Here is a 9,757-nt window from a genome sequence, read left to right as displayed (position 1 = left end):
TTGTGAACAAAGCCACAATAAACATGGGTGTGCATATATCTGCTTGGATGTCAGTTATGGTCTCTTTGGGGTATATTCCCAGGAGTGGAATTGCTGGGTTGAATGATATCTCTATTTGCAACTTTTTGAGAAAGCACCATACCGCCTTCCACAGTGGTTGCACCATTTTACACTCCCATCAACAGTGAATAAGGGTTCCAGTTTCTCCACAACCTCGCCAGCATTTGTTTCTTGCTGTTCTGTTAAATTTTGCTATTCTGACTGGGGTGAGATGATATCTCATAGTTGTTTTAATTTGCATCTCTCTTAGAGCTAGGGATTTTGAACATTTCTTCATGTGCTTGTTAGCCATCTAAATGTCTTCTTCGATGACGTATTTGTTCATATTCTGTGCCATTTTTCAATTGGATTATTTACCATTATCTTGTTGTGGTGATGAAAACTTTAACTTTTCATTATGACTTGAGGGAGCCATGGTGGCTTAGTGTTAAGAAATTGTCTTGCCAGATCAAAGGCATGAAGTTCAAATCTACCAGCTACTCCCTGGGAAAAAGATGGGCAATCTCCTCTCATGCAATTTAGGGCTTCTGAAAACCTGCTGGTCCCTGAGCTATAAGGAGGTTCCAACTTGATGGTACGTAACAAGTAACATTTAAGGAAAAACGTGCTTGAACACATTTCACATTTTCTCACAAAAAGGAGTCAGATGCTAGGGACATGCCAAATAGCAGAGATTGAAGAAAGTATGTTTTGTAGGTTTTTATTATTATTTGAGTGAGCTCTCATGGCCTAGTGGTAAGGAGGTACACTGCCAACCCAAAGGCAAGCAGTTCAAATCCTGCAGTAACTTCACAGGAGAATGATGAACAATCTCCTCCAATGCCATTTACAGCCTCTGAAAACTCACTGGAGCATCAGCTACAAATTGGTTCTAACTCAACAGCACGTAACATTATTATTTGAATACAAATTGGGTTTCCAATTTGCGTACATATTTAATGTTTGATGGCGTCGATTATTTACACATTGAAACAGAACTTTTCCCATTTCCTCCTTTGATTTCTGTTTTCATTTGTCCTTCTTCCCTAGTCCTTGCTGCCTTCAAGGCCTCATGAGCAAATGTTGCCCTTTTGATCTCATATTCTCTATTGATCACTTTAAAGGTGGAAAGATGAAAGATAAGTGATAAAACACTGAAAGCTGAGTGATGGGAGTAATTTCTTTTCCATAGATAGAAGAAACTAGGCAACAATTTCATTTTGCACACGAATTTGAAGCTCTGGGTGGCACAGTTAAGCTTTCAACCAGCAGCTATAAGAATTGGCAGTTTAACTTTCTTTGAAGATGGCACCAAAAGCAAAGAAGGAAGCAGCTGCCCCTTCCAAAACTGAAGCCAAAGCAAAGGGGTTAAAGGCCAAGAAGGCAGTCATGAAGGATCTCCACAGCTGCAAGAAAAAGAAGATCCACCAGTTACCCACCTTCCGGCGGCCTAAGATGCTGGGAGTCAGAAGGCAGCCCAAATACCTGAAAGACTGCCTGCAGGAGAAACAAGCTTGACCACTAAGCCATCACCAAGTTTCCCCTGACCACCGAGTCAAAGAAAATAGACAATAACAGTACACTTGTGTTCATTGTGGATGTCAAGGCCAATAAACACCAAATCAAACAAGCTGTAAAGAAGCTTATCACACTGATGTGGCCAAGGTCAACACCTTGATCAGGCCTGAGGGAGAGAAGACCTATGTTTGACTTGCTCCTGGCTAACATGTTTTGGCTGTTGCCAACAAAATTGGGATCATCTAAACTGATTCCAGCTGGCTAATTCTAAATAAAAAAATTTTTGCACAAAAATCAAAAAGAGTTGGCAGCTTAAACTCACCCAGAAGCATGTCAGAAAGCAAGACTGGTGATTTGCTTACAAAAGGTCACAGGCTTGAAAATACTCTGGAGCATTTCTACTCTGGACATGTGACAGTCACCAGGAGTCAGGCTTGACCCCATAGAACTAACAACAGCAATAGCTACTTGACGTCCAGTAAGGACAAAGAGGCTACACAAGATCACTCCATAATTTGTGGCTGACCTATCACAAGAATGTTCTCCACTTGAAGTCCAATGTTAGTCTCTACTTGAAGTTCAGTGTTAGTCTGTTGTATAAATGATAAATTACTGTGGTAACAACAAAACTAAGCTTCAAACTAAGTGCATCTATATGTGCACTAATTAGTGTGGCCACAGCATTCACCCAAATTTTTATAGCTTCTCATTTCTAGCTTTACTTCCTCTCAAACCATGGTCAGTGCCTCACAAAGCATGTGTATCACTTCCCCTTTGACTTCCAAGTTGACAGTACTGAAGGGAGGCAGGAAACAACCCCAGGATTTGGGAGAGAACAGTGTACACAAGAGGCTTGCAGAACCAGTGGGTGGCTCATATGAGAAAACACTTTTTAAAGCCAAATCAAACCAGAAATCATGCTTTGCATCCAATAAAATAATGGAAAAACAAGACCATTCTAGAAGGTACAGGTCTCTGTGGGGAATGGAATAACAAGAGGAAGGAAAGGTTGAGTGTGACAGAGTTCAGAGTTGTATGTAGGTATTTTAGCTGGTAGTTCTAGAAGGATGTTTGAGCAAGAAGAAAATTTACTTGAAGTCATCTATTTCTACTCAACAAATATGGAGACTTGAATAAAAAGAAAAGACAAACATAATGCACTAATTACAATTAGTGTCCAATTCTACATAGCTTTAATCTGGCCAGATACTCTATATATTTAACCTTTTTTCTTTGAACTATCAATAACTACAATAAATACAGCTAACACTTTCTGATTTCTGCAGCTCTAGCATTGTTGTGGTTGTTATGCACCATTGAGATGGAACTGATTCACAGCTGACACTCTCACAGGTTTTCAGAGGCAGTAAATTGGAGGAGATTGCCTATCTTTGTCCCACAGAGCAGCTAGCGGATCAGATTCAAGCTGAGTGCCTTTGGGTTGGCTGTGCAACTCCTCACCAATAAGCCACTAGACATCCGTAGTTCAAGGGTTGGGTTTTGTTGTGTGCAATTGAGTCAGAACTGAGTCATAGTTGACCCTTAGCAGTTTTCAGAGGCAGTTAATCTCACAGTCAGAGGTTACCCATCCTTCACTAGGCCACCAGAGCTAGAATTCTCACGTTCCATGCAGGAGTCCTGGAATCCGTTCCCAGTTAACGCACTTTAAGTGCAGTCACCAACCACCTGCCAATGGAGGCTTTTGTGTTGCTATGCTGCTGAAGAGATTTTAGCAGAGCTTCCAGACGAAAAAAAACTTAGTAATCAACTCTCATCAAAAATTCCAATCACAATGGTCCAATCTGCAGCAGTGCTTATGGATGGATGGTGCAGAGGTAGGTCCTTCCATTGCAGTGTGGCAGATGGGGGTGGGGGCACCTTAAATCAGAAGCCTATTCAATGACAGACAACAAATTACTACCTAAATAATGAAACTAATTTCCACCTATGTAGAAACACTACATTCTGCCTGCTGCCAAAAAAACCCAAACTTGGAAACAGGGGTTGGAGTGGATAAAGCCAAAGGGGGATTTTTTTAGTGTTTTTATTTGTTTTACACTGATTTGCATACAAAATTTGTATACATTGTGTTTCACACATTCCTTCATTCACATTTTGTTTCATATGATCATTCCCACACAATTGCTTTGGTGTGGTTGGTTGTTTTGGTTTTTTGGGTGGTTTTTTTAAAATTTTACACTGATTTACCTACAAAGTTCATATGCATTGCCCCGTACACTGGATCCTGCTCATACCCGTGAACCCCATGATTACCCCGGTTACCCATCCCCACTTCTCTGCTGCCTCCTCCCCCTCTTAGATCCGCGTACACGTTTTTCTAGTTACCTATTTCTACAATAATGGTCTTATTCGGTATTTGTCCTTATGGGACTGAGTTAGTTCACTTAGCATAATGCTTTCCAGTTCTTCCCAAATTAGGTAGTAATTTACAAAATTATTGCTCTTGTGTGCTGCACTGTATTCCATTGGATGAATGTATTGTAATTTCTCAATCCATTCTATAGTGATTGAACAGCTTGGCTGTTTCAATGTTCTTGCGATGGTGAATAATGCTGCTATGAACATTGATGTACAAGTCTTTGTGCCTCAGTTTTCATTGTCTCAGGGTATATTCCAAGCAGTGGAATAGCTGGGTCATATGGAATTTTTATGTTCAGCTTTCTAGGGAAACACTAAACTGCCTTCCACAGTGGTTGTACCATTTTACAATTCCAACAGGTTATAAGAGTTCCTATCTCGCCACATCCTCTCCAACATTTATTACTTGCTGCCCTACTAAACTTTGAAACTGCTACTAGAGTGAGATGGTATCTCATTGTGGTTTTGATTTGCATCTCTCTTATTGCCAGTGATTTTGAGAATTTCTCCAAGTGTCTGTTGGCCATCCAAATATCTTCCTCTGTGAAATTTCTTTCTATGTGTTTGTTCATTTTGTAATTGTGTTATCAATCTTTTTCTTGTGGAGGCCCTGTAGGACTCCATAAACTTTTTATATGAGATCCTTCTCTGAAATGGAATTGCCAAATATTTATTCCCAATTAGTAGGTTTTCTTTTCACTCTGCTGGAAAGTTTTTGATGAGCAAAGGAATTTAATCTTTAGAAGGTCCCACTCATCAATTTTATCCTCTACAGATTGTGTACTTCTGGCTGTAATTGGAAGTTTCTTTATATCATAAACTAGGCTGTTTAAGCTTGATCCCAGTTTGTCTCTGATGAACTTTATGGTCTGGGCTTTAGTCCCTAAAGCAAAAGTTTTATTATATATGTATGCTAGCATTAAAATCAGAAAAACTGAGTATCAACTTTGTATCTTTTCTCCATATTTATTCCATCTGTATGCTGAGCAAATAATTCAAGAAGCTGGCTAAATGAAGAATGTGGCATCATGATTGGAGGAAGAGTCAACACAACCTATGTTATACAGATGATGCAACCCTGCTTGCAGAAAATGAAGAAGACATGAAGCACTTATTGAAGATCAAAGACTACACTTTTCAATATGGATTACATCCCAATACCCTCAACATCAAGAAAAGAAAAACTTTCACCATTGGACCAATAGCCAACATTAAGATAGATCAAGAAAAGACTGAAGCTGTGAATTACTTCACTTTACTTGGATCCACATTCAACACCCAGGATAATAGCAGTCAAGAAAACAAGACATGTTGCACTGGCAAAATCTGTGGTCAAGGATCTTTGCTTTCACCAGATGCTCCACTAGAGAAGGAGAGGCGGTCTCCTCCTATGCCAGTTGAATCCGATTAGACAGTACAAAACAAGGCAAAAAGAGAGGATCTTTTCAAACTGTTAAAGAGCAACAATATCACCTTGAAGACTAAGGTATACTTTATCTGAACAGTATTTCTTTCAGTTGCTTCCTATGCTTCTGAAAGTTGCATAATGAATAAGAATGACAGAATTGATGTCTTCGAATTGTGGCATTAAAGAGTATTTGCTAGCTATCCTATGGACTTGCAGAATTAAAAAGAAAGTACAACCTAAGGATGCTCCTTAGAGGTAAGGATGATGAAACTTCATCTCACATACTTGGGCTCATTGTCAGAAAAACCAGTCTTTGGAAAAAGACATCATGCTGGGAAAGGTGGAAGGTCAGAGTTAAAAAGGAAGACCCTCAAGAAGGTAAACCAACACAGTGACTATAACAATGACTTGGGCATGTTGGAGATCTTGAGGATGGCACAGGATAGGGCATGGTTCAGACTTGTTGTTCATTGTTACTAAGAGAGGTAGTTGACTCCATGGCACTTAACAAGAACATCAACAGAAGGTCACTTTTCTCTCACTAATTAACTTCTAGCTGACCCTCCAGGAGGTTTTCACAGGCTGTAAATCAAATCACATGGAAAGAGACTTTCTATCTGCTCCTAATGAACTGCTGGTGAATTGGAGCCTTCAGGGCAGGGTGGCAGTGCAGCCCCCGACTCACTATTAGAGTCATTAGAGTCCTCTCTGTCTTTTAAAATCTTATTAAAGAAATATTAGTTTCTTAATGCTTTTAGATCTCTCCAAAGTACTGAAGAGCAACAGTGTCAGCCTGGAGACTAAGGGGTGTCTGATCCAGGCCATAGTCTTTGCAATTGTATCAGAGATCTAGACAACGACTAGGGATGATAGAAGGATAATTGATGCCTTTGAGCTGTGGTGTTGGAGAAAAGTGTTGAATATACCATGAACTGTTAGAAGAACAAACAGGCTCATCCTAGAGAGGGTGAAACCAGACTGCCCCTTGGAGGCAAGGATTCTGAAGTTTTGTGTAACCTACTTTGGGCATGTTACATGGAGGGATGAGTCCTTAGAGAGGGATGTCATGCTTGGGAAGGTGGAGGGACAGTGCAAGAGAGGAAAACCCTTTATGAGATGGATTAATTCAGTGACTGGGGTAATGGAGGTAGGTGTGTCAGAGACAATAAGATTGGCACAGGATAGAGCAGGGTTTAGGACTGTTGTACAGAAAGTCGCTATGAGTCTCAGGTGATTCCACAGCACATTAACAACAACAACAAAATTGTATATTCTGAAGAATCATTGTAATAATTAAAATTAAATTTGAAAAGTCAGTCAAGTACCTTTCAAAATGTCAGCTCACAGTAAATATCCCTTTTTGCTCTTCACATCATATGACTTATCTTCATAAATGTTGGTATTGGTTTCTCGGAGGGCAAGTCCCTCAAGAGTTGTATTCATATAGAGACAGAAAAACTGACCCAAAGACAGACTAAAAGTCATTAGTTTTTATTTACTGGGACTGGAAATTTAATGATAAAAGAGAAGCAGAGCTTCAAAAACTAACAGACCAGAAGAATTTTCCACAACTGATGTGTGGAATATAACCTACTATTTACACACTTAACACAAACAATCTCCAATACATTGTTAGGTTGTTGTTATTGTTATGCGCCGGAGAGTTGCCTGTGACTCATAGTGACCCTATGTGCAATAGCCCTAAACTTTGCTTTATCCCTTGTCAAGCTTATTGTCTCTGATACACCTACCTCCATTACCCAAGTCACTGAATCAATTCATCTCATATTGAGAGTCTTCCTCTCTTGCACTGTTCCTCCACCTTCCCAAGCATGATGTCCCTTTCCAAGGACTGATCCTGCCATGCAAGGTGTCCAAAGAATGTCAGATGAAGCTTCAAAATCCTTACCTCCAAGGAGCAGCCTGGCTTCACCCTCTCCAGGATGAACTTGTTTGTTCTCTTAGCAGTTCATGGTATATTCAACACTCTTCTCCAGCACCACAGCTCAAAGGGATCCACATCAGTTCTTCTTCTATCATCCTTAGTCATCATCCAGCTTTCTGACGCATTGCAAGTATTGCAAAGACTATGGCCTGGATCAGGCACACCTTAGTCCCTAGACTGATATCACTGCTCTTCGGTACTTTGGAGAGGTCTCTGACAGCAAACTTTCCCCAGTGCAATTCTTCTCTTAATTTTCTGGCTGCTGGTACCAAGAATGTTGATTGTAGAGCCAAACAAACTGAAGCTGTTAACAATCTCAATCTCTTCACCATCTATCATGATGCTGCCAACTGGCACAGTAGTGAGAATCTTTGTCTTCATGATGTTGAGCTTCAATTCATATTGAAGGCTGCAGTCCTTGACCCTCTGCATAAAGTGCTTCAGGTCCTCCTCAGTTTCAGCAGAGTTGTGTCATCTGCATAACAGAGATTGTTGATGAGTCTACCTCCCATCCTGATGCCACATTTCTCCTCATATAACCCAGCCTCTCAGATAATCTGTTCCTCATTTAGATTTAAAAAAAATGTGAAGATAGGACACATCCATGGTTAGATTAAGGAATGCAAATTTAAGAAACCCTTGTCTACTTGGAGAGGGACATCATGCCTGGGAGGGTGGAGGGACAGCATAAGAGAGGAAGACCCTCAATGAGATGGATTCAGTGACTTGGGTAATGGGGGTAGATGTGTCAGAGACAATAAGATTGGCAATGGATAGAGCAGGGTTTAGGGGGGGGGGGGCTCAAAGGCACCGTAACAACAACACTGTCTACTTGACCTTTATCTAGTTCTGTAAACAGATTAGAAGTAAGGGAGGCAAGGGTTAATCTGCCCAAAGCCATTCACAAAGAACTAGAAAAACAAATGGAAGAATTTAGCTTGCTCAGCTTGTTGTTGTGTCAGCAGTGACTCCTAGTTGATCCTCCAGCAGGTTTTCAGAGGCAGTGTATCCTATTGGAATTGATTGCCCATCTTGCTCCTGAGGGGCAGCTGGTGAATTCAAACCATGTGCCTTTGGGTTGGCAACCAGCTGCTTACTAGGAGGCCACCAGAGCTCCCTAGATTTGCTTTGCTGTTGTTAGGTGCCACTGAGTCAAGTACCACTTATAGCAACCCAACAGATCTGAACATTTTCCAATCCTGTGCCATCACCATACTTTCAGACATACACAAGCCCATTACCATAGTCACCATGTCAGCCCACCCATTTGAGTCTTCCTCTTTTCTGCTGCTCCTCTATCTTCCCAAGCATGATGTCCCTCTCCAAGGAATAACCTCTCCCAGCAATATGCCCAGAGTATGTGAGATGAAGCGCCATCATTTTTGCCTCCAAGGAGCACTCTGGCTGCATATTTTCTTTTTTTTCTTTTTTTACCTTTTCTGAGACATACCTGTTTGTTCTTTTGGCAGTCCATGAGATCTTTAATACTCTTCTCCAACACCACAATTCAAAGGCATCAATTTTTTTTCTGCCATCCAAAGTCATTACCCAGCTCTCAGATAAATAGCAAGTGACTGAAAAGACCATGGCCTGAATTAAGTGCTCCTTAGTCCTCAAACCTTTATCATTACTCCTCAATAATCTGGAGAGATTCCTGACTACAGACATTCCCGGTGCAATGTCTCCTGATCTCCAGACTGCTAATATGAAGTATATTGATTATGGATCCTAGTAAGATGAAGTCATTAGCAGTTTCAATCTTTCTGCATTCATCACGATGTTGCCTATCCATCAAACCTAAGATTTACTTAGTTCTGGCCATTTGGGGCCATTTATACAAACTACCGTCCACTGGGGCGTCCGGGATTTGAACCCGGGACCTCTCGCACCCAAAGCGAGAATCATACCTCAAAAACGACTGGAACAGTACATCAGCAGAGAACTGCCAGAAGTCCAGGCTGGGTTTAGAAGGGGTCGTGGTCCTAGGGATATTGTAGCTGATGTTAGATGGATCTTAGCTGAAAGCAGAGAATACCAGAAGAATGTCTATCTGTGTTTCATTGATTATGCAAAGGCATTTGACTGTGTGGATCATAACAAACTGTGGCTGACTCTGAGAAGAATGGGAATCCCAGAACATTTAATCGTGCTAATGCAAAACCTATACTTGGACCAAGAGGCAGTCATCAGAACAGAGCAGGGCAACACTGCATGGTTCAAAATTGGGAAGGGTGTACGCCAAGGATGTGTCCTATCTCCATACCTTTTCAACCTGCGTGCAGAGCAGATTATCTGAGAGGCTGGGCTCTATGAGGAGAAGCGTGGCGTTAGGATTGGTGGACGATCTATCAACAATCTGCGTTATACAGATGACACAACTTTGCTCGCTGAAACTGAGGAGGACCTCATACACTTACTGCAGAGGGTCAAGGACTGCAGCCTTCAGTATGGACTGAGGCTCAATGTCA

Source organism: Elephantulus edwardii, unplaced genomic scaffold (assembly GCF_000299155.1).
Source record: "Elephantulus edwardii isolate Elephantulus edwardi_28Jun2011 unplaced genomic scaffold, EleEdw1.0 scaffold00033, whole genome shotgun sequence".
Classification (NCBI taxonomy): Eukaryota; Metazoa; Chordata; class Mammalia; order Macroscelidea; family Macroscelididae; genus Elephantulus; species Elephantulus edwardii.
The sequence above is the reverse complement of the archived record's forward strand: the minus strand, read 5'-3'. Positions refer to the sequence as shown.